General features: G+C 43.2%; 1 protein-coding gene and 1 long non-coding RNA gene across 5 annotated transcripts in view; one reads left to right on the forward strand and one right to left on the reverse strand.

Annotated features, from left to right (window-relative positions):
* Positions 1–25457, reverse strand: part of FAR1 (fatty acyl-CoA reductase 1) — a 185656-nt gene that overhangs the window by 125178 nt on the left and 35021 nt on the right. The window lies entirely within an intron of this gene.
* LOC137537662 (uncharacterized) lies at positions 1244–24112 on the forward strand. The gene is made up of 2 exons (XR_011024648.1): positions 1244–1351; positions 23886–24112. It is a non-coding gene; the product is annotated as an uncharacterized lncRNA (long non-coding RNA).

Below are 25457 nucleotides of genomic sequence, written 5' to 3' on the forward strand. Positions count from 1 at the left end.
GGCTGCCAACTGCTGTTGCTCCTATCTTTCCTATTATTTTGTCCGTGGCACAAAACACTGTCTGACTAGAAGCATTTCCTCTAGAGACAGCCTTCCAGTACACGTTCCTCTCATTCTGGAGAGTTTTATAGCTGTAGTTTCCCTTCAAGTTATATAATGTTACAGACAAATTAAAATTTCACAAAAAGTGCATTAAAATTGCAAAACTACTGAAAAGTGCTCAAATGTCTCCTTTTGTGCCACACAAGGCTTCAAACTTGAAGCTATAAATCCTGTGATGTCAACATTTAATCTATCGACACAGCAGCTACCTACCTGAGTTAGTACAAAAAAAAGAGCATCAGGCATGATGCAGCAGCTGATCTGAAAAAATTAACTGCAGGTTTTGCAGGCGAGCCTTGTTCTTAGGTCAGCATAGCATTACCAATTTAGGGCCGGTTTACACTCAGAACAAATCAAGATGGCGGTTTTGCCAGGATTTAGGTGCGTCATTCCCGTTCAACAGAATGAGACTCACATCCCAATCGCCTCCAAAATGCTGCAGCGAGAATGATCCCACAGGGATACATACATACGGTACAACCTTAAAATGTTGCCCTAATAATTTATGCACAATTGTTATGGGGGACATTTACTAAGTTTGTGTACAAGGCTTTATGGGCTGGTGGTTTACTCCACTTGTTTGGATGTTTCAGTTTGAGTACGAGAAGGTAGATGCAGCTAAGACTTATCACACTGATCAGGGATATTAAAATCGCAAACAAATGATGGGAATGTGGCCGAATCTGTTTTAGGTAAAGGATTAATGTGTGTATTGAATTATCTAACACTATTTTAAAATCATATATTGTATAGGAGGCATCAGTCTGGAGTGTGTGAAACAATGACGTAACAGTTGATTTCAGACTAGACATACAGAAAGCTGTAGCGCCCTTCCCCCTCCCCCCCGCCCCGCTACGTTACTATGCAACGCAACGTGGGCACTGAACAGCACAATTGATTTTACAGTGCTGTGAGTTAGGCTGCGTTGCTGGCTGCTGTAACGTGGGACTTTAACGTCCCACTGTGAAACCAGCCTAAATCTTGGAAGTGGCCCTGTAATGTATAAGTGTCTCCCTATTTGGCAGCAAAGCTGTATAGTGCACAGCTCATTACCTCATTAGTACTGGCTCTTCTCACCAACAACATTCTATTGATCCTTTGCAAATGCAGTTATCTGCCAGGACTTCCTGGTTCAGCAGCCTAGTCCCACCCACTTCTGCCCTTGCTGTGCCTCTACCCAGGGCCCTAGTGACCAACAGTGATCAATGCCTGGCTCCTTCACCAATTCCAATTGATTACATGAGGAGAGGTGAGGCAAACAGTCAGATAGTAGTCAAGTCCTGTGGGGAGTCGTTGAGGTGCAACAGATCTATTTGTGGCAGCAGCTGTATACTACATATTACTGGGTCACTTCAAGGTACACCTGATCTGTGAGGGATATGGAGGCTGCCATGTTTATTTCCTTTTAAACAATGCATATTGTCTGGCATTCCTACTGATTTTCTGTCTCTTTTAGCCAAAGATCCTGAACAAACATGCAGATCAGGATCTCCAACTTGTCTGACTAGATTAGCTGTATGTGTGTTTTATGCGTGTGTGCGTTTGTTTCAGACACTACTGACAGCAGGATGCCAGGCAACCGGTATTGTTTAAAAGGAAATAAATATGGCAGCCTCCATGTACCTCTCAGTTCATGTGTACTTTATGTGTAGTTTAACATCAGCTAACAAAGCAGGTTATATGTGGATAACAAGCTGGACCACAGTCTGCTTACACAAGACTACAAACATAATTTTGACTAGTGTTGGGATTGAAATCTGAATGTTTGTGTAAACGTGGCCACTAACGATACAAGTCAGCGAATGATCATTTACAAATGATTATTTCTACCACTAACGGTGGAAAATCCCCTGACCAATTTGGTTAAATTAATTCAAACCAATTTTTCGGATCGATCCTGTCAATCTAATTGGTTAGGAGATTTTTGTCCATTAGTGACTCCAAATGTTAATTTCCGATCGTTCGTACAAATTATCATTCGTAAACGATCATTCCACAGATTGTATTGTTGGTGGGCACTTTAATGTGTAGTAGTATCATATGTTGTGGGGAAGGCCGCATTGCACACCAAAAAGGCTTCACTTTCTGCTACAAGAAAATATAAGGTATGGAATATTTCTTCCACCAAAAGGCAGGAAACACATACTGCAAAGCTGCTCTCCACTGTACACATTCATGTATTTCTCCTTTGCTTCACTTGCAGCTCTGCATTAAAAATATGTGATATTTTGGTGGAACATACATCAGCCATTCCAGGCATTTTGCTTTGTAAGGCCACTTAACATCCCACAACAACTCAGGGGAAAGAAATCAATCAACATCACAGCTACTTGAACTGGTTAAAATAAGATAAACCCAGACAAGCTTTACAGAGTACACAGCAATCTATTGATTAGCTGGAGCAATAACCACATAAAACCGAGATAAGTAAACAGTTCATAAAATACTTCCATAGATAGGAAGGCTGCAATAATCAGTGAATGGACAGGCTTATCAGAGACAGAGGATGCAGGAAGAGTGTATGACACATGCTGGTACTGCATAAACACACTCCCATTACCAGAGAATGCTGCACAGCCAGGCTAAAGGATGACTGACTGTCTCACAAATACAGCTGTATCAAAAGTGAAGACAAATCTTGGATAACTCCAGTCCCGAAAAGCCGCATGTGGTCCTGAGATGAGGCGAAAAGACAAACAAAAATATTCAATGTTAGGGTTAGAAGGTTAAAATCATTGTAGGCTTACACCCACCTAGTGACCAGGCTATTTTTTACAATTCAGGCCACTGCAGTTTTAAGGGCTTGCTGCAGGGCCATACAACGCAGCACACTAAAGATCGCACCCCTTTTCTGCACACCAACAGAGCTTTCTGTTGGTGCGCTTAGATCGCTGCTGCCATATTTCTTTTTATAAATATATGTATTTTTCTATTTATTTTCCCACCCTCCCCCCCGCCAGCCCATGACAGCGATCGTCTCTCATAGGCATCAGCCTATGAGAGCCGATCGCTCTTGTGCCTCCCCTGGGGACAGCCAAGTGACACGTTTGGCCCCAGTACAGCACTGCCATAGATCGCATCACCGCTGGGAAACTGATGATGGAGCGGAGCTCCGTCATTCAAGTGAAGATGCACACGCTCTGCAAACCACGCCCCAGGAATTAATGCCAATTGGTGTTACACAGTCGGTCGGCATCTGTTAGAAAGGAGGTTTACATTGAGGCGCACGGTTTAAGTTTTGCTTTGAAAAGGGGTAGTTGAAGTTGGGCATTAGGAAGGGCTTTTGTGAATTGGGTTTAGGTGTAGACAATATTTGGCTGAGACATTTTAGTGCTGTCTCGAGCAAGAATCTAGCCTGAGAACAGCAGCCCCACAACATTGTTTAGTGAGCAGATTGGTAAAGGATTCATGGGCCCATTGAGCTTGTACTTACAGTACCTGGTGACCACAGGCCACTCGTGTGCTACCCTGTCATCGCTCATCCACTGACCGTACTGGTCAACTACAGCCTAACAGCATGTATCTACAACACTCATTTCACACAGTATGGCCCTAATAATCAAACAGTTGTGAAGGCAGACACTGATCTACTGTGTGCAAGAATCTTTAAAAAGAGGTCAGTTAGGGTCAGGCAAACTCTGGAATAAAAATGCAGATGAATAAACTCTGTTGCAGAGGAGAGTTTTAGGTGTGTAATATGTATTCTATTTATACAAGAACAAAACAACAGATACCCTGTGGCAGACAAAAGATTACATAAATGTATGGTAAGCAATTCTTAAAGCGGAACTGAAGTAAAAAAAAAAAAAGTTTCACTTACCTGGGGCTTCTGCCATCCCCGTGCAGCTATCCTGTCCCGTGCTGGTCCTCCACGATCCTCCTTTCCCCTACCGCCAGCTAGTTTCGGTTTCGCCGATGGGCCACTGCCCTTGCGCAGCTCTGGCCACGCGTAGCTTCGCTTGCATTTCTGTACACAATAGTGCCCTGCGCAGGACGCTATTGTGGATGGGAACACGAACAAGGCTACACGTGGCAGGGCTGTGCAGTTGTCCATCGACTTACAAGTCGACCTAGGCAAAACTAGCTGGGATCTACCACTAGGCTTTCATGAAAGCCTGCAAAAGCTTGCCCTGAACGCTCCCATTCAAATGGCAGTAGATCCCAAAAAACGCCATTATTATTATTATTTACTATTTATATAGCGCCGACATATTACACAGCGCTGTACTGTGTGTGTATATATATATATATATATATATATATATATATATATATATATATATATATATATATATATATATATATATATATATATATATATATATATATATATATATATATAGTGTCTTGTCACTAACTGTCCCTCAAAGGAGCTCACAATCTACTCCCTACCTTTGCCATATGTCTATATTATGTAGTGTAAGTACTGTAGTCTAGGGCCAATTTTAGGGGGAGCCAATTAACTTATCCGTATGTTTTTGGAATGTGGGAGGAAACCGGAGTGCCCGGAGGAAACCCACAGACACGGAGAGAACATACAAACTCTTTGCAGATAGTGCCCTGGCTGGGATTCGAACTAGAGACCCAGTGCTTGCAAGGCGAGAGAGCTAACCACTACGCCACCGTGCTGCCATGTCTGAAACGCCGCAAAAACGCCCATGTGAACCAGCCCTTAGTCATGAACCTGTAGTACAAGCCTAAAGGTGGCCATACAAGATACAATTAAAAGATCACATTTTTTGCCAATTCGATAATTTTGATCGGTTGTCCCAAAAAATCAAGAGCTTTTTTTGTTTTTGAGCGATAAATTCAATCGAATTTCACATTTTTTTTTTTTTTTTGAAATTGCACATGATGGAAATTTCAGACCAACTTTATAAGAATTGTATGGTGTGTAATGGGTTGCCAATTACTTTACTTTATGTACAGTTCCAATCAATTTTTTTCTGAGTTTTCAATAATTTTATTCATGATTGGGGAAAAATTATTATTATTAATAATAATAATATTAACGCACAGCAATACAAAGTCTGTGCAGCATTCACAGTGCACACGTTGCGTTGTGTGTAACCCAGGGACGGATCAAGACCAAGTTGCGCTTGGGGCAAGGTCAGGTTTTGACGCCTAAACGGCCATTCATTTTGCCGCCTTTTTAAGAATTCAACAAACTGCGCCTGGGGCAAGATACCCGCTTGACACCCCCCCCCCCTAGATCCGTCCCTGCGTGTAGCAGTATTTAGAAAGTGCTGCATGCTGTGCGCTTAGCAATACATTTGCTGCGTTATGTGTGTTGCAGATGCTTAGTAATTATGTTGTTTCTTTTTAAATGTAACACATGCGCCGTTTTCGTTCCATGAGTATGCAACGAAAACGGCTCACCAAGAGACAACGCTATGCAAAATAACATCCAATTTTATAACCTAATGCGCTGTGTTAGGGACACAGTGTGCGACTTTAACGTCGCATCAAACGCAACCTCCCACTGTGAAAGAAGCCTAAGGGTAGGAACACACTAGGCAGAAATGCTAGTGTCATGTAAAACGCCAGCATTAACGCATATAATGTAGGTCAATGGGCCACATGAAAAAACGCATTTTTTTTTCTGCAATATGCATTTTAGGAAATGCTGAACATGCTGCATATTTTTCTAAAACGCATCTAAACTGCACATAATGTATGTCAATGGTGACGCAGAGGTATAGGGTTTTATTGCGTTATGCGGGTTTTTTTTTGTTTTGTTTTTTCTAAACTAGTTTGATGATGTATTTCTGCTTCATATTGACTTCCTAGTGAAGAGCAAAAAAAAATGCATATAAAAAAACCACACAAAACGCACTAAAATGCATTTGCGATTCATATGCAGAAAAAATGCAAACGCATTAAAAATGCGCGTGCGAATTGCAAATGCAAAAAGCAAAGCCTAGTGTGTTCGCAACCTCACAATAAGTTCCCCAGTCTTTTCACTGCCTAACAATTTGTTGTACTGCATTGAGACTCCCCTCCACCCAAAGTGCTGCAGTTTCCACTGTTCAAAAGCACTGTGGTCTTGTTTAATCCACAGTAATCTTTAGAGAGGAAGAGATGAACACAGGGGACACACATAATTAACCAATGGGGAATGCAATTATAAAATTCTACTTACACAGGTGGTTGTCGGCAGCAACCATAAATATGTGTGCGTGTGTGTGTGTGTGTGTGCGTGTATGTAATTCTGGAGAATAGGCATATATACATAGGTGATGTGGATGCACACAGATTGGTCAAAAGGCAAGGGTTAAAAACATGTATTGGTACATAAAAATGTGTTTCTCTGCCCATGTCCTCGGATTACAATGCTGGATGGCTGAACTTCGATAAGAATAAAATAAAGGTCCGGGATATATCTAAAGGTGGCCACACACCATACAAGTTTTTAAATATCTGTTCAATTCAAGAATTGGAATCAATTTTTCTGATTGATTTTAACATTTCAAAAATATGACCACACACACACACACACACACACACACACGTTCAATTTTTCTCCAATTATGATAAAAATTATTGGAAACTGAGAAAATAGCTAGGGTGTGTATATTAATAAATTGACTAACACACACACCATACAATCTTTAGAAAAACTAAAAAAAAAAATTTCCAGCAGATCAGATTTTGCCGACGAATTAAAAAAAAAAAAAAGAAAAGCTTTCATTTTTTTCAGGAGATCCGATCATAATTTATCGAATTGCTATAAAATCAGGTTATTTTATTGTAGCACGTGTGGCCACCTTTAGGACCATTTCACACGGGCAGCTGAACTGCGCGCTCAGTGAGCAGATAGCATACTCCCTCGCAGGAGAATGATGCTAGCAGTGAGAGGTTAAAATAACACCACGCTGACTTGACACATTATAAATGATCTCAACTTCAAATCTAATACAAGCCCCACTTAACGGATAGAGCCGCAGGAGATAGGCCAATGGAATGTGGTGACATTTAAAAAAAAAAAAAAAAAAAAAAAAAAAAAAAAAAAAAAATCTAAAAAAAATATCTAAATCCTGTCTCAAAAGTAAATTATTATTTTTAAAAACATAATACTGCAAAGCAACCAGCAGCTTAAATAGCATATATTTCTATGGATACATCTACCATCCAGGCTGTAACCCCCCCCCCCATCAGTTGAAGAATGGGTACCGACCATGGTGTAGGGGTAATGGTCATTTATTATTATAGGTTTTGCAATTGAGGGCCTGGGACCTACTAGCAGCCTTTCTAAGCTGGCGATTTGTAAAGCTCTTGCTAATGTAATGCTACGGGGGATTAAAAAAAATAAATCACCACACACATAGCATTTCATTAGCAAGAGCTTTTCAAATCACAGACGCTTAGAAGAGCACTGCTAGTGGGTCCCAGGCCTTAGATAAAAAAACAGTCCATTCAAGGAGCCATGAGTGCAAATGTTCCAATAATAAGCTGTTTTTTTCATATTAAGAACCATTCTATGCATGCAGACTCAAGCACTTGCCAACCACGTGGTTGTAAGACACTGCTAGAAAAATCTGACGGGTAGTGACTCGACTTACCAGCCAGCCTAGACCAGTATTCATTGTAAGGTGCTGTGTAGCGCTGTTGAATGCAAACAGCCAACGCATGATAAATGTGGGAGTGGCTGACAGGTGGGATAAAGCAGTGATTTCTGCTGGGTTGCTTCCGTGTGAATTGAGATCAGACTGGTTTGCAAGTATGGTCATGTAAATACTCCGCTCTTTGTAGAATGATGTAAAAAAAAAAAAAAAAAGAAAAAATCTTATGCACAATATTTATGGTCAATTTACATACACTCCATGGCAGTGTATTTCACACTGAGGCAGAACACACCAAGGCAAGGTGAAGCAGACAAAAGTGGCATAATCCTGCATAAACACTAAACAATTTGCATCCGGTATAGACCATCACTAAAATAGATCATCACATGGTGTACAGTCTGCTGAGGAGACGAGGCAGAGAAATAGATTAGGAAAAACACTGACCAAGAAGGAATTAGGATACCAAGAGTAAAGAAGCACACATTAACCACTTGACCACTGGGTTTTTTTTTACCCCTTTAGGACCAGAGCAATTTTCACCTGTCAGTGCTCCTCCCTTTCTTTCGCCAATTACTTAATCACTACTTATCACTATGAAATAATCTATATCTTATTTTTTTGCCACCAATTAGCCAATAATTTCTTTGGGAGGTACAATAGGCCAAGAATTATTTTATTCTAAATGCATTTTAACTGGAATAATAATGAATTTTTTCAATTTTTTTCTTATTTCTCAGTTTTCAGCCATTATAATTATAAAATAAAAACGAACACATTTTATTTGCCCATTTGACCCGGTCATTGCAACATTTAAAATATTTCCCTAGTTCAATGTATGGCGCCAATATTTTATTTGGAAATAAAGGTTTCCCTTTTTTTCAGTTTAGCGCCCATAACTAATGACAAGCACTTCAATTAAAAAAGAACAGTAATATACCCTCTCGACATACATATTAAAAACACCACGGTCCTCAAGTGGTTAAATGAAAAGTATTTGGGTGTAATTTTACTATTTTGCCACAAGATGTCCTCGCACATTATTTTCTATTCTTGTACAGAAGTACATAAATAGGAAGTAATGTGTGGCACTGTAACTCCGTAAGATACAATGACGCAGGCATCTCATTGATGCCAGCATTCAGAAACACCGGTATTTAGATTAATGAATGGGAACTGCGTTCCCAGGGCCTACTCCTGGAGACATCTTCAATGCACTGGCCTGGAAAGTCGTTGCCAGGGCCTACTCCTGGAGACATCTTCAATGCATTGGCCTGGAAAGCCGTGGCTAGGGCCTACTCCTGGAGACATCTTCAATACATTGGCCTGGAAAGCCGTGGCTAGGGCCTACTCCTGGAGACATCTTCAATACATCGGCCTGGAAAGCCATGGCTAGAGCTGGATCTTTGCTCTGATGAGAGAACGCATTAGAATTCCACTAGCCGTACCCTTATCCTAATATTGTACTTACCCCTCCCCGAGGCACATTTTAGCCAATGACTCAGAAGGATTCTTGTAAATGGCTGGAAAGGCCCACCACTTGGGTACTGTTGTTGGATTCCTGCTAGGTGTCTCCAGCAGATCAGACCTTACCAGATTGGAATTCAAAATCGCATAGTGATAAAGTCCATACAAGGCAAACTTTACTTTGATAGATTTCAGTAGATGCAGCGCACGCGTTGGGCTGTCACAATGCTCCTGCTTTGCTCCCACTCCCCTCTTGCACACACATTTTCAAACAGGTCCAATTAGACTTTCAATCAAATCGATTGAAAGCTAATTAATTGGATAAATTGGATCTGTTAAAAGAAGAAATAAAAAAAAACTAAAACCATTTCCCCAAGCATTGCTCTACCCACCGAGCTGAGACAAGACCCTACCCACTTCTTTCAATGCCCAGAAGGAGCCTACAGGTGGATGAAACCCAGCTCAAAAACAACCACACTTGGTAATGCAACTAAGAGCAGGACCTTTTCTTTTCAAACAAAGAAGAAATATATATGTCAAATTGTTAAACCGCTGTTTTGGTTGCCCTGTAATGCTCCTTATAAAATATTTTATAATGGCTGGTTTTGAGGCACGTTACTATAGCTGTGTTGAGTGAACACTACAGGTTTCTATGTGTAGCACCTGAAAAATACACGCGCACTACTCAAATGGTTATGTGAATGACCTGCTTTCTATAGCGGAGGTTTAAGCACTTCAGATTACCCTTTACCCATTTATTTTCTCTTTTCAGGATTTTTTTTTAACCAAAATGTTTATTAGTAGGTGTTAAATGTAATATAGGTAACAAGCTGTACATTGCTGCATGCCAGAGTACATCTATAGCCAGGCAGATTGGTGACATGGTGGATAGCACTCATCTTGTGGCACTAGGTTCCTGATTTGTATCTGGGCCAGGGCATTACCTGCACGGAGTTTGTATGTTCTCCCCGTGTTTATGAGAGTTTCCTCCCACATCTCAAAAACATACAGCTAAGTTAATTCCATCAAAATTGGCTTTATATGAAAAGCGGACATATGACTATGATGGGGATTAGATTGTGAGGGACAATTTGTGACAAGACCATACACTGTGTGAAAATGTCAGTGTTACCTAAATTAAAAAAAATAAATAAATTATTGGTGTTGTATAGCCTATTCCTCCCACATATTTATGCTTTGTTGTACAGTAAGGTGTGAATTTATCGGTTCCTATTCCCAACAATTTGGGTTGGTGACTTTATTAATAGGTTTGCTTACTTGGACATTCCTTATTCTGGCTCTGGTTGTGGCTAGGTAATGTCTGGATGTGGCTGCAACCCTACCGACAGCAATTCTCAAAGTACTCTGCACCTTTCAGCCCCTTTCATAAACTACATCATGCCTTTTTCTATGCCTTTCCATCCTGCTTTGGTGGGGATGAGCTCACCAATTTTCTTTCACTAACAAGAGAGTCTTTATAATTTCCACAGCTTCGTCAGGCCTTTAATTCTCACCTTACCGTTACTCCGGTGATTATAGAAGACTTCCTATCACTTCACTTACTTGAGGAGGAATGCCCAAGTCCAGCTCTTAAACTAATTCTGAATATATATATATAATTCATTATGGACAGTGCAGACTGGTCTGACAGTAAAAGCTCTTTCAGGAAATGTAAAGCTGACATTCCCTTCTTGAATCAGGCAGGGAAGAAAGCTCAGGAGGTACCTAAATGCATTGGTTTGTCTCCAGAAAGGAACCGTTTAAATGATTATGCTGAAGTGGGCGCTACATCTGGAAGACTTGTCTCCTTTGTCCCAGGTTAAAAATTAAATTACGTAGTGTTTAAACTTCACCCCATCCCTTTTTCCCAACCTAATCTATTCTTAACCCAAAATTTCAGCCCTTTGGCAACAGAACATTAAATTTATCTCAGGCTTGGTTCACAGCGAGGTTGGGGTACATTCCCTGTAAAAGCAGGAACGGAAAGAATCTGTGCCACGTTATCCATGCGTTGCGTAGTCAATGAAAAGGTCTGTTAAAGAGACTCTGAAGCGAGTCTCAATTCTCTTTTCTAACCTGTATTAATGTTAAGCCCCATAAGCACAGCTAAACCGCCGCTATCCCGCGGAAAAACGAGGGGTTAATACCCCCCAAATCCCACCAGTAAAATCCACGACTTTCTTGGTCAAGGATTTTGCTCTTCCTGGAGGCAGAGCTATGAGCTGTAGCTCTGCCTCCATGCGTGTCAATCGCCGCGCGGATCTCCGCCTCTCCCCTGCCCCCCTCTGTGAAGGCAGATGAGAGGGGCGAGAGAGGGGCGGTGGAGAGGCGGCGATCAGCGGGGATTGACGCGCTGAGAGGCAGAGCTTATGGCTGTAGCTCCGCCTCAATCAGGAAGCGCTCCCCCGACACAGGAGAGGGGATTTGGGGGGTGTTAACCCCTCGTTTTGCCGCGGGATAGTGGCGGTTTAGCTGTGCTTATGGGGTTTAACATTAATATAGGTTAAAAAAGAGAATTGAGACTCGCTTCAGAGTCTCTTTAACTAACGCAGGCATTATGCGGTAAACACAATGCATGTAGTGCATTGGGATACTGCACTACGTCAGACTACATCGCAAGGCTACATCGCAATGGTCACACTGTGAACCTAGCCTTAGACAAACCCAAATTGTACTTGCCAAGCATTTTCCATTTGGTCTGCCTCCAGTAGCAAAAACAATAAATTCTATAGGACAATTTTATTTAAAGTCAGGAAATCTATAACAAGATGGACATTGCCTGATATACCTAGTATGTTTAAGATCCTAAATTCCTGCTTCTTATGCAAAAAATTACTTTACACACATACATTTATTGAGTGATCGGTGGTAATGTATACAATGTATACCAGGCTCCCCGTAAAGTGGTCTGGGTTAATATATAAACACCCTTGGCTTTTAGGCTAGGTTCACACTGGAGCATTGCAATCCCTGGAAAAGAGGATCACAATGGAGGGTAAAAAGTTACATTGTTTGTTACATATACAGTCAAGCATACAGTTAATAGTATGCTTCACTGCCACAATAAAATGGGAATGTTGTCCAGCACTGCACAACATGCGAGGCATGCGGCCTTGCATTACGCCAACAAATCCATTGCATTGCTAACACGCCCTTATATACTAAAATGGTGCTAATGCGCCATTACAATATATATGTTAACCGTGCAATTATATTTTCGGATGCTCCGCAAAGCATCTGTCTGAACCTAGCCATAGACTCCCCGAAAACCAATGCTTCTCTTAGCTAATGCAACATAATATACATAACCAGATCGTGTGTGTCTGTGTGTCTGTGTGTTAGTTCTCAAAGGGACAATCCATCAGATGCCATTACACAGAACACAGAATCCGACATCTAGGTGTCAGATGTAAGTTAGCAGATGCAATACAGACCTGAATTATTGAATGACTATTATAAGCTGAAAAGCAATTGAAATATGGGAAAAAGTAAAAATATGTAATAAAAATGAAAGAGTAATAATAATAAAAAAGGGCACTAGAGGATGGTCCACTGGGGTGCCTATGGCCAAAGCAGCTGAGAAGCACTTGTTTTGCATGAAGCATAGTGACAAGGGTGCTGGATTTTGTTGGATTGCTGGGTGAGGCACTGAACACAAAGATCCTTTCTTCTTTGCACATGAGGATATCATGTCACAAAGGACAAGATATAAGAATATCATTGTTTTGTTATTAATAAGGCTTTCCTTTTTGAACAGTCACAGGACAGTTCTAAAGCCCATATAGGGTAAACCTTTTCACAGCTAGCACCCCTTGGCTCACGTATGTGAGTGTTACATAACGCTGCCAGTAGTATTTTATGTAGCACCTCCCGAGGCCTCTTCTCTGTGCCTTTCCCATCTCCAGTCTAGGCTCCCACTGACTCATTAGAAGGAGCGCATAGACTAAGCAGTGGATCAGGGTCAGGCGAGGGTAGCTACATTTCAACATGTAGCGTACTCCCAGTTATGCTCACTACGTTAGAAGCACACACTGATTGTGCCCACAGCATATATGATCACGCATACAAAGGGACCTCCTGGGGCTTTCTAAAAGAAGATGAAAAGATATCAGCAAAAACACGTCACAGCTTTTCCTTCAGTGTATCATTTATGGCTGGCTCAAGTCATGAAAGAAGGTGTACCTTATCGCAGATTATCTTGTACTCTGTGACAAAACACAATGCCCTACACATCGTACATCGGATTGTTTTTTATTGCTTACTCTCCAAAGCAGCCTCTTGTAATCATCTTTATTTTACACCTTGAGGCGATCTGACGAAAACATAGTAAGCATTTCCTGTAATTTGGATTAAGGAGTCGAAGGATATGATTCCAGTCTCTATCTGGCTATCACCCATGAAAGAATCAAGATTAAAGCTGCTTGGCTGCCAAGTGCATCTAAAGTGCAACCACAACTTAAGAGAAAAGCAAATAATTGGCAAAGAAAACCTTTACAAGCAGCAGCCCAGCGGACTGTGTTTGCATTCTCCTTCCAGAGCTACTTATGTTGGTTTTGGGCAGAGTTCCAACTGTTGTACAACATGTGTTCAGACAGCAAGTGGTCAAACCATTAAAGTACATGAAAAATGCTGTGTATTCCGAGGAAAGCAATAACATCAGATGGTGGTAAAGTGATCTCCCCTAGAGAGTGTAAATCAAGACAGCGCTGCACTTCCTCATGCTGCTCTTTGTACCCCTACTATGGACATTGCTGCTAGAACACATTACTGTATCACACATGCTTCAGTGACAGCCTAGTAATGGGATTACATATGCACAACACATCCCATGAATACGTTACACATCTCTGGTGCTTAACGTAAATTATATGGTGCTTTAATCAAGGCTGGACAAATCCCAGGCATTAAATAGCCAAGTCTACTTAAAACATTACAACTTCTGAACTTTTCTCTAATTGTTGTCAATGGAGGTTGCTCATAAAAATGTACTGAACTGAACAGAATAGACTGGCTTCCATAATAATTTACCCAGCTCTATATATGGTGAAGCTACAAAACAAGAAGGGATAAGCTATTTAAATCCAACTCCAGGGAAATATTTGTTAGGTATGGACAGTGCCAGAAAGTGTTAGAAGCTCTCTGTCGCCTTTAGGCCGGTTCACACAGCGTCCTCTGGCAGGTCACGACGTTTCCGGTGCCGACGGGTGTGTTACTAGTCACACAGTGTTTCATTCATGTCCAAGCTTTTTGTTCACTAAGGCGACTGGTGCAGCGTCTAGAAAGGACAGCAGTTCCATCAATAAGAGGTGCACAAACAGCAGCAATCACGCAAACAACGGTAAGCGATTAATGTGAGCACCTTTGCTAAAAGAACTGCTTCCATTCCATTTCAGCCACGCTTTGGAATTGCCAATTTCAAAAGCGCTAGGCTAATAAAGGTCAATGGAGGCGATTCCCCAGAAGTGGAGATTTCCCCAAAATTGAAATCAAAGGTCTTACAGCATTTTTGTGCTGTATAGTATAGTAACATTGGAAAAAAAATTCAATCACTGTACAAAAGCAATTTAACTACACAGAACCTCAAAAATGAAAAGAAAACTGCAATTGCTGTACAAACTGCTATGGTAGCATAAAAAAAAAAAACCGCTTCAAAAGCACCGGAAACGGCTCCGGCCCAGCCCTTAGGTTGTAATACTCGTTTGTCTACACACACTGGGCTGTTTTTTTTCCTCACATACTCTTCCTGTGAACAAGGTAAAGCAAACAGAAAATCCTGTTAATGTGACCACTTTCAAAGGTGGGACTTAGCTTCCTAAAACGCACAATTTATAAAGTAGCAATAGGTGTGGTCTCCACTTCATAGATCAGCAAGCAGTATTCAACACTTTTAAAGTGGAGAACGTTATTGGCTTCAATAAGGGTGGTGAGCAAATTTGCTTTTTATATTTAATTATTCAAACATGCAAGTAAATGGGAAACCCACAGACAAGGCAGATTATCTTCTGCAACTAAAAGCTGCCCAGCATAGCGGATGTACTGTGTGCAGTCGGCCAAGCTGGTAACAGAATTGGCTAAGAAGTGGTGCACGGAGGCGCACATATGCTCCGATTGCCTTGCATGCCACATGTGACCAGTTGCTACTTGTTAGCAGCAAAGCTGGTAAGCAGATCTGACAAGTGCCATTACGAATTAGGGTGGCGTTTGCAATTCATGGAAAGAAAACACAACCTTGCCATTAAATAGAAAGCACTTCTAGCATTTCATTTTGATTTAATTTTAAGTCTTTATGTTTCTTTAACATTTGTCCTTACTTAAATCTGCAAAAATAAATATTTCACTTAACTTTAAGAAATGACCAAAGCTGATGCTGCACAAATGTTTTGTATCAATCTTAAAGTTTTCCTTTCATTTTACTGTGCAGCCATCTATTCCTAGATAGCTGCACAGAATTGCCAGAAAGATCTACAGATTTGCCAGAAAGCTCAAATTCTACTTTGTTCCTACCTTGGTCACAGTATTCTGTTTGGAGCACAAAATGCCAATTTTTCAGCATAAAATGTACCTGCACAGAACAGGAGGCCCCGTTAAAGTACACCTGACGTGAGAGGCACAGGATGGCCGCCATATTTATTTCCCTGCTTTAAACAACACCAGTTACCTGACATCTTGCCGATGCTCCTAGTTCCAATAGATTCTGAATCACACACCGGTAACACGCATGTGGCTAACGATTAGCACTTGAAAATATGGAGCTGAAATAATAGGATTGGCAAATACATGGCATGTCGCCCGTCAGGGATCAAGACTCAATCCCTCTATGGACACCGCAGGGCCCAGGCTGTACAGAAAGAATAGCAAAGTGCTCTATTTCTTTGCATATGGAGGGGGGGGGGGGGGCACAGAGCAGCACAGGGTGGGTAGATTGACTGGGGAGATCAATGCTCATCGCCAGCAACTGCCTCTGCAGAGTTGGCTTAACCTCAAACTGTTTAACTCTAGACAAGCTTATTTCACTGAAAGTACCCCCTGAATTGAGAGAGATAGAGTCTACCATATTTATTTGCTTTTAAAACATCAGTTGCCTTGCAGTCCTGCTGATCTCTTTGGCTGCAGTAGTGTCTGAATCACATGCATGAACCAAGCATGCAGTTTATCTAGTCACACTTCAGTCAGAAACCCCTGATCTGCTGCATGCTTGTTCATGGTCTATGGCTAAAAGTATTAGAGGCAGAGGATTAGCAGAGCAGTCAAACTTCAGAATCAAAATCATTTATTTCGCCTAGCATGACTGGGTCATGCCCGGAATTGCATTTGACATACATAACTCAGTCCATCATATTCACAGAAACAATGCAAGACAATAGATAAAAGCACAATAAGACAGTAACAGACCGTGGACGCTAGACACCAAAAAGAGTTGGTGACACAGTAAGATACAGTATAGTTTTTCTTTGCTTTTTCTTTTCTTTGCTTTGTTTAACCACTTAAGGACTGCAGTGGAAAACCCCCCTAAAGACCAGGGCAATTTTAACTAAATGGGCCACTGCAACTTTAAGGCATAGCTGCAGGCCCGTACAACTCAGCACACAAGTAATCCCCCCCCCCCCCCCCCTTTTTTTTCTCCCCACCAACAGAGCTCTCTGTTGGTGGGGTCTGATCACCCCCCAGTGGTTTTTTTTTTTATCAATTTTATGTTGCTTTTTTTTTATTATTATTTTTTACTATTTGTCCTTTCATTCATTTATTTAAAACCCTCCCTCCCCCCAGCCAGCCAATCATAGCGATCAGCTCTCATAGGCTTCACCCTATGAGAGCCGATCGCTCTCTTTTCCCCAGGTCACAGCGCTGCACTATGTAGATAGACGGCGATCACGCCGTCTAACAGTCTATCTACCGAGCGTCGATTGCCGCTCGGAGACTGAAGAGGGGGCAGAGCTCTGCCCCCCGAGCAGGAGATGCGCGTGTAGCGTGCGCGATCTCATGCAAATTAGAGCCACAGGACTTGACGTCAATTGGCATTAGGCGGTCCTGGGGCTGCCGCGTCCACGCCCGTTGGCGTGGGGCGGTCTTTAGGTAGTTAAGGGCCAGTTTCCCCTCTCCCCCCGGCGCGATGCGGCTACAGAACTAAAACCAATGCATGACAATGGAACAGTTTCCATTGCGTGCTAGTTATGCAGAGCGATCCGAAAATCTGCAGCATGCAGCAGATTCTTGCACGGCCGCATCTTCATACCATCACATGACATCCTTATGCATGACCATCCCCTTCCATCACACAAGACATGCTAAAGGAAATAAAACACATTAGCATGCAATATACAAATATATAGAAACTGGACTTAGTATCCAAAAATGATGTTTGTAAAGCAGATCTCTGGGAACAAAGAACTTCCTTTAGGGCTCTTTCACACTAGCTAATGCGTGCAGGAACCCGATTTTGTGCACACGTTATGGCGCAACGCAGAGCATCGGGAAGTTGCAGTTTGACGCGTATACATATCTAATTCACCCAACAGGAAACCGCTTGTGACGTAGAATTAAAAGCTCCCAGAGGCAACGTAACACTCTGGAACGCTTTGTCTAATGTGAACGGAAACATGAAAGTCAATAGACTTTCATGTTGCCTTTCTTACCGCATCCTAGGTGCATTCTGTCAAAACAGATGAAACAGCGCCTAGTGTGAAAGACCCCTAAAGGCCCATTTAAAAAACATCAATGAAAGGCCTATATAAAAAAGAGAAACCGAAGCAAAACATTAGGGTTTTAGCAGTAATATGAAATGTAGCTTTTATTTATGTGGTACAATGAACCACATTAAAGAGTCCTTATGTTACAGTGTTACATTGGAATAAGGCCTACTGCCAGACCGATAAAACCCTCATTTTTTGCTTTGGTTTCTCATCTGCTATATGCTGTCACGTGAGGGGTGGCCATCAGCTACTGTAATTTTAAAATAGCACTGTCTGCCACTTTACACTCCACCTACCACTATCCTAACATATACATTTGCACTACTTCCCACTAGGACAAGAGAAGAGAGAGGGAACAATTCTCCCAGATGACATGCAGACAGTACCAATAAACCACAGAGCTTCTTCCTTTCTTTACTGCACAACACAAACTTTTTTTTCCTGGATTGAGCATTAACTTGTGGCCCGAACCAATAAACAGCTGGTGCAGTGAGGGGTCATGCTTGCAAGCATTACACATGTATGTGACAGAGCTGCCTACAATCACTTTGATTTTACCTGTTTCTATACATGCTAAAAATGCAATACATCATTATAAAACTTCATTCAACAGGCTATGATGGCAAAGCCATAATTCTGAACTTTCCTTGCTGCTATACAGTGCACATGCAGACTCTTTCCCAGAGTTGTCCATTCATGCTATCTATAGCAAACACCCTCCTTGCAGCAACTGCAAGGCCTTGACTTAGAAGTTATTCTAAACAGTTTAGTCCTGGGAGTTCTCATGAGGGATAGTGAGCCAAGGGCTGCTTGGCTCTGCAGTAGGTGAACAGATATCTCCAAACTCAGCACAGACCTGCAGCATTAGAGTATGGGGCAGTGCACACCAAACATTGCTAGTGTACCGGTAATAGCAAACATTAGGCATTTTTAGAAGTGATTTTTCAAAGCGATTCCAGGCATGTGCCTAGCGATTTTCTGGTTATGCCTAGAAATTTTTGGAGCGTTTTGGTGTAAAGATTTTTTTTACTTTTTTTGTACAGTTTGAGCTGGAAGTTAACAGCTTTTGCACGAAAAAGCTTGGTAAATCACTCTGTTAGGCTGGATCCACACTATAAGGCCCCGTTCACACTTGCGGTTCTCTGCCAAACGGACCGGATGACCTGACCGGATCCGGATCGGAACCGTACGGTTCTGATCCAGATCCGGTCAGTTTGCATCAGGTGTTCATCAGGATGCGATCCGGATCCGTTTGGTAAAAGATAGTAGAAAAGGAGCTGTTTAGCACTCACCTCCACCTCCGACATACTGCCAACATCTCCAGCACGTTTAAAGTCACTGCTGCTCCACTCCAAAATGCTTGCCCATGTGTCCCCAAATCGCCGCTTCAATACGCATAAGGAAGTGGGGTAGAACATCCGGATTTTTAGCCAGTGTGTTGTGCGCTCTCCGGTTCTCATTGGTTTGTATTGGCCGGATGGTGCAGTCCGGCTCCGCTCCGGATACGGCTGCCGGAGGAGCCGGACCAAAAAATAGCGCATGTTGGGTCTTATGCCGGAGTCCGGACGAAACGGACGCATGTGAACGGACGCATAGGCTTTCATTGCTATGCCGTGCGTCCGTTCTGCATGCGGTCCGGCTCCGGCACGGCGATTCCGGACGGCGACCGCTAATGTGAACCGGGCCTAAGCGTTTTTGTGAGCACTTGTGATTGCTGAGCGCTTTTTCCCCATCATTAAAGAGAACCCGAGGTGTGTTTAAAGAATGTTATCTGCATACAGAGGCTGGATCTGCCTATACAGCCCAGCCTCTGTTGCTATCCCAAACCCCACTAAGATCCCCCTGCACTCTGCAATCCCTCATAAATCACAGCCATGCTGTGAGGCTGTGTTTACATCTGTAGTGTCAGTCTCAGCTGCTCCCCCGCCTCCTGCATAGCTCCGGTCCCTGCCCCCGTCCCTTCCCTCCAATCAGCAGGGAGGGAAGGGATGCAGGCGGGGACTGGAGCTCTGCAGGAGGCGGGGAGAGCAGCAGACTGACACAATAGAGATAAACACAGCCAGCTCTGACAAGCTGTTTGTCAGCAGCAAGGCTGTGATTTATGAGGGATTGCAGAGTGCAGGGGGACCTTAGGGGGGTTTGGGATAGCAACAGAGGCTGGGCTGTATAGGCAGATCCAGCCTCTGTATGCAGATAATATTCTTCAAACCCACCTCGGGTTCTCTTTAAAATCACATAAAATACATAAAATAAAGATTTTTACCGTGATTTTAATGAAAGTCAATGGTAAAAAGGGAGCACAAAAGCGCTTATAGTGTAGATCCAGCTTTATAACATTTTTAACCACTTCAGGTTTCGGCGTACGCTTAACTACGCCCCTGAATCCTGAAGTGGATTGCATGGAAACGGGCGCTCGTATGAGTGGCCGTTCCATGTCAGTTCACGGAGGGTGTCTCCGTGAACACCCTGAGAGCCGCCGATCGCAGCTCGCAGGGTAAATGTAAACACGCGGGGAAGATCTTCCCCGGTGTTTACATATATAGGAGTTTACATATATATGGAGGAAATCGGCGATTCCCGGCCTCTGATTGGCCGGGGATCGCCGGCACCTGATAGGCTGAAGCCTATCCTATCCGGCGCAGGACGGAATTCCGTCCTGCGCCGCTCACAGGGGGAGGGAGAGGGAGGGAAGGGGAAGGAGGCCAGGAAGCGCTGCGGAGGGGGGCTTTGAAGAGCCCCCCACCCGCAAGCGCAAGCAGCCGGCAGCGAACAGACCCCCCCAGCAGGACATCCCCCTAGTGGGGAAAAAAAGGGGGGGGGGGGGGGGAAGTCTGATCGCCCTGGCTGCTAGCTGATCGGTGCTGCGGGCTGGAGAGCCCACGCAGCACCGATCAGCAAAACCACCCCCTGGCACAGAAGTGGTTAAAGCTATTTTCCACTTTTCGTATACTTCACATTGAGGCTGAATCACCTCACAAATGCTGCAGGACCCCCGTTTGCGGAAAAAAACAACACAAAAAAAAAAACATCGCTCTGGTGTGATCCATCCCATACAAATACATTAACAAAGTGCTTTTCAGCGATCAGAAGCACTCTTGGTGTGCACCAGCCCTGTGGCAGTCAGCCCGCTGTACTGTACTGTGCACCGATATCACCAATCACAGCACAGACCTGCAGCATCAGTGTGGCATTCAGCCTGCTATAATGTAGGGTGCACAGATATCACCAGACACAGCACATACCTGCAGCATCAGTGTGGCATTCATCCTGCTATACTGTAGTGTGCACCAATATCACCAAACACAGCACATACCTGCAGCATCAGAGTGTGGCAGTCAGCCTGCTATACTGTAGTGTGCAGAGATATCACCAGACACAGCACATACCTGCAGCATCAGAGTGTGGCAGTCAGCCTGCTATACTGTAGTGTGCAGAGATATCACCAGACACAGCACATACCTGCAGCATCAGAGTGTCACAATCAGCCTGCTATACTGTAGTGTGCACCGATATCACCAAACACAGCACATACCTACAGCATCAGAGTGTGGCAGTCAGCCTGCTATACTGTAGTGTGCAGAGATATCACCAGACACAGCACATACCTGCAGCATCAGAGTGTGGCAGTCAGCCTGCTATTCTGTAGTGTGCACAGATATCATCAGACACAGCACAGACCTGCAGCATCAGAGTGTGGCAGTCAGCCTGCTATTCTGTAGTGTGCACAGATATCATCAGACACAGCACAGACCTGCAGCATCAGAGTGTGGCAGTCAGCCCTCTATACTGTACTGTGCACAGATATCACCAAACACAGCACATACCTGCAGCATCAGAGTGTGGCAGTCAGCCCTCTATACTGTACTGTGCACAGATATCACCAAACACAGCACATACCTGCAGCATCAGAGTGTGGCAGTCAGCCTGCTATACTGTAGTGTGCAGAGATATCACCAGACACAGCACATACCTGCAGCATCAGAGTGTGGCAGTCAGCCTGCTATTCTGTAGTGTGCACAGATATCATCAGACACAGCACAGACCTGCAGCATCAGAGTGTGGCAGTCAGCCCTCTATACTGTACTGTGCACAGATATCACCAAACACAACACATACCTGCAGCATCAGAGTGTGGCAGTCAGCCCTCTATACTGTACTGTGCACCGATATCACCAAACACAGCACATACCTGCAGCATCAGAGTGTGGCAGTCAGCCTGCTATTCTGTAGTGTGCACAGATATCACCAAACACAGCACATACCTGCAGCATCAGAGTGTGGCAGTCAGCCTGCTATTCTGTAGTGTGCACAGATATCAGACACAACACAGACCTGCAGCATCAGAGTGTGGCAGTCAGCCTGCTATTCTGTAGTGTGCACAGATATCATCAGACACAGCACAGACCTGCAGCATCAGAGTTTGGCAGTCAGCCTGCTATTCTGTAGTGTGCACAGATATCATCAGACACAACACAGACCTGCAGCATCAGAGTGTGGCAGTCAGCCCTTTATATTGTACTGTGCACAGATATCACCAAACACAGCACATACCTGCAGCATCAGAGTGTGGCAGTCAGCCTGCTATACTGTAGTGTGCAGAGATATCACCAGACACAGCACAGACCTGCAGCATCAGAGTGCGGCAGTCAGCCTGCTATACTGTAGTGTGCAGAGAGCTCCACGTTTTCATATTTCTCCTGACAAAGAAGTCATGGGTGCAGCTCATATTTGTCATTCCACCCACAGTATACACTTTTGACAAACACCAGACGTAACCTATAGCTTTCCTACATATTGTTTTAACAGTGCAAGGCGGGTCTTAATGTTGAAGTTTAACTATTTTCAGACATGAATTCTAGTTTTCGAAAATGTGTAAATAACTGTCTTAACTTCTGTAGTTGCATTGCTGCAAAAATCGCAATACCAATTTGTGTCTAGTGTAAATGGCCCTAATATTTTTAGCCGGAGACCCTAAACAAGCATGCAGCAGATCAGGTGTTTCTGACTGTCAAATCTGACAAGATTAGCTCCATGCTCGTTTCTGGTGTTATTCAGACACTACTGCAGCCAAATAAAACAGGGCTGCCAGGCAACTGGTATTGTTTAAAAAGAAATAAGGCAGCCTCCATATACCTCTCATTTCAGTTGTCCTTTAATCAGCACTGCTGAGACACTAATTACCTCACCTGTGAATGTTTGTGGTTTTCTGCAAAGCAAGCACTACTGGTGGTACTTGAGGACAGGGTTAAGAGCTCCTGCTCGAATGATCTGAGATTTGGTGACTGTGGAGGTCATCGGCATACTGCGAACTCATTGTCATGTTCAGTGTTCTCCCCAGAATTTTTTTCCAGCCGGGTGGCATGAAATAGTAGCCGGGTGGCATGAAAAAGTAGCTGGGTGGGGAGAGTTGAAAATGCAGGGCAACTGTGCTTACAGCATAGGAGGAGGTGAGAAGGTGAGCCAATGACAGCCGGGTGGTCACCAAATCTAGCCGGGTGGAGCACCCGGCTAAAAGAGCCTGGGGAGAACACTGATGTTCAAGAAACCAGTTTGAGACAAAAAGAGCCACCAGCCTGAACTGTTGAAACAAAGCTGGATGATCCATGCTTTCATGTTATGCTAAATTATGTTTCTACCGGTTGAATGTAAGAGTTGAAATTGAGACATTTTTCCAATCTTGGAGAGACTGTGCATACTGTAGCAGGGCTGTGGAGTCGGAGTTGGAGTCGAGGAGTCGGGGCAATTTTGGGTACCCGGAGTCGGAGTTGGAGTCGTGGTTTCAGAAACTGAGGAGTCGGAGTTGGAAGATTTTTGTACCGACTCCACAGCCCTGTATTGTAGTCTCAGTTTCTGGTCCTTAGCGGTCAGGAGTGGCACCTGATGTGGTCTTCTGTTGCCCATCTGTTTCAAGGTTCAAAGAATGTGTTCAGAGATGGTTTTCTGCATACTTTGGTAGTGGTGAAAGGTCACTTGAGCGCCTGTTTTTTAATCTTATTCTACTATGACATCTACAAAGCAATGTCATTCACACAACTGCCACTTACTGATCTTTTCTCTCTTTCAGACCAGCCCTTCTGGCACCAGCAACCATGTCATGTTCAAAGTAATCCTCGTTCTACACCATTCTGATGCAGTGTTTGAACTTCAGCAACGTGTCTTCACCATGAGTAGATGCCCAAATGCATTGAGCTGCTGCCATGTGATTGGCTGCTTAGCCATTTTTGTTAACAAGCGAATGAACAGGCATACCTAATAAAGTGACCAGTGAGGGTCTACTCCCATGTAAACCAAGATTTTGGGGCCAAAAAAGTATGTTCAATTCAAATACTGATTTATATTTGTGCAAGTGCAGAGAGCACAAGGGAGGCTCAAGGTATGCATAACATAAGGCTCTATTGTGCACCCCCCCCCCCCCCCCTGTTAAATCACAGTGTTCCCCTTATTGCACAGACTATGGGCAGCATGGCAAACTGGAGAGTTAGTGAATGGCTACCTTTTCTGTGTTCCAAGTCACCAGACTCCTCTTTTCAGTCAGTACCACATTCTGCCATTGTATCTGTAGCAGATTTGTCCCTATGTCTATAGCTGTTGTCTCAAGCATCTCTCGCTAGATAACCAATGAAAAGCAAGACCCAGAGTGATGCTGGAGATACAGTTGAAGAGGGAGGCATCAGCTGATAGAAGGAACACAGCGACTTTCAATGCAAGAATGTTAACTGTACAGTACCACTCCAGCAAATTTGGCTGTCCTCAAGACTCCAAACACCGAAAAATTTTGGACACACACACACAAAAAAAAAAAAAATGATGATTAGGTAAAAGGGAAAGCACTGTTGATTTTATTTGTAACTTATGTTGAAACAGCTTCCTATGTCTGTGACATGTCTCCAGTGGTTACTGGTCCAGAAAATAATCAGCCAGCTTGGTCAGACACTATAGGCAATAGAATGAAGATTTGTTTCCTCTATTCTTTAATTTGTTCAATTTCCCTGTACTCTTGAATTGCACGTTGTTAAAGTCTGGTACAGTTAAGGTGGCCACACAATACACAATTTTTAAAATATCTGTTCAATTCAAAAATAGCGATCAATTTTTCTGACTAATTGTAACAATTCAAAAATCTGACCAATGTACCACACACACTTATGTTAAATTTTTTCCAAAATCATGAATAAAATAATTGATACCTCAGAAAAAAAAATTATTGGAAATGTACATCAAGTAACAATAATATTTTTATAGCGCTTTTCTCCCTGGGGACTCAAAGCGCTGTAACCCTGCATTATGCAGTCTCAAAGGCTTGGAAAAAGGTGAGTTTTTAGCCTTTTTTAAAGCTGTCCAGAGAAGGAGCCTCTCATACTGATTGTGGAAGTGAGTTCCATAGAGTAGGGGATGCATAGGAAAAGGCTCGAGCACCAAATGGTAGGTGTATCCTGGGAATAACCAGCTTCATCTTGTTGGCAGAGCGGAGGGTGCGTGGAGGGGCATAAAGTTCCAATACCCGCTATGTATTTGGGTCCCATGTGGTTTAGAGTCTTGAATGTCGGCAGGCAGATCTTAAAATTGGTTCTCCATTTTACTGGCAACCAGTGAAGAGTTTGCAGTACTGGGGTGATGTGTGAGCTGCGGGGGGCAT

Source organism: Hyperolius riggenbachi, chromosome 11, assembly GCF_040937935.1.
Source record: "Hyperolius riggenbachi isolate aHypRig1 chromosome 11, aHypRig1.pri, whole genome shotgun sequence".
In the NCBI taxonomy this organism is placed as follows: Eukaryota; Metazoa; Chordata; class Amphibia; order Anura; family Hyperoliidae; genus Hyperolius; species Hyperolius riggenbachi.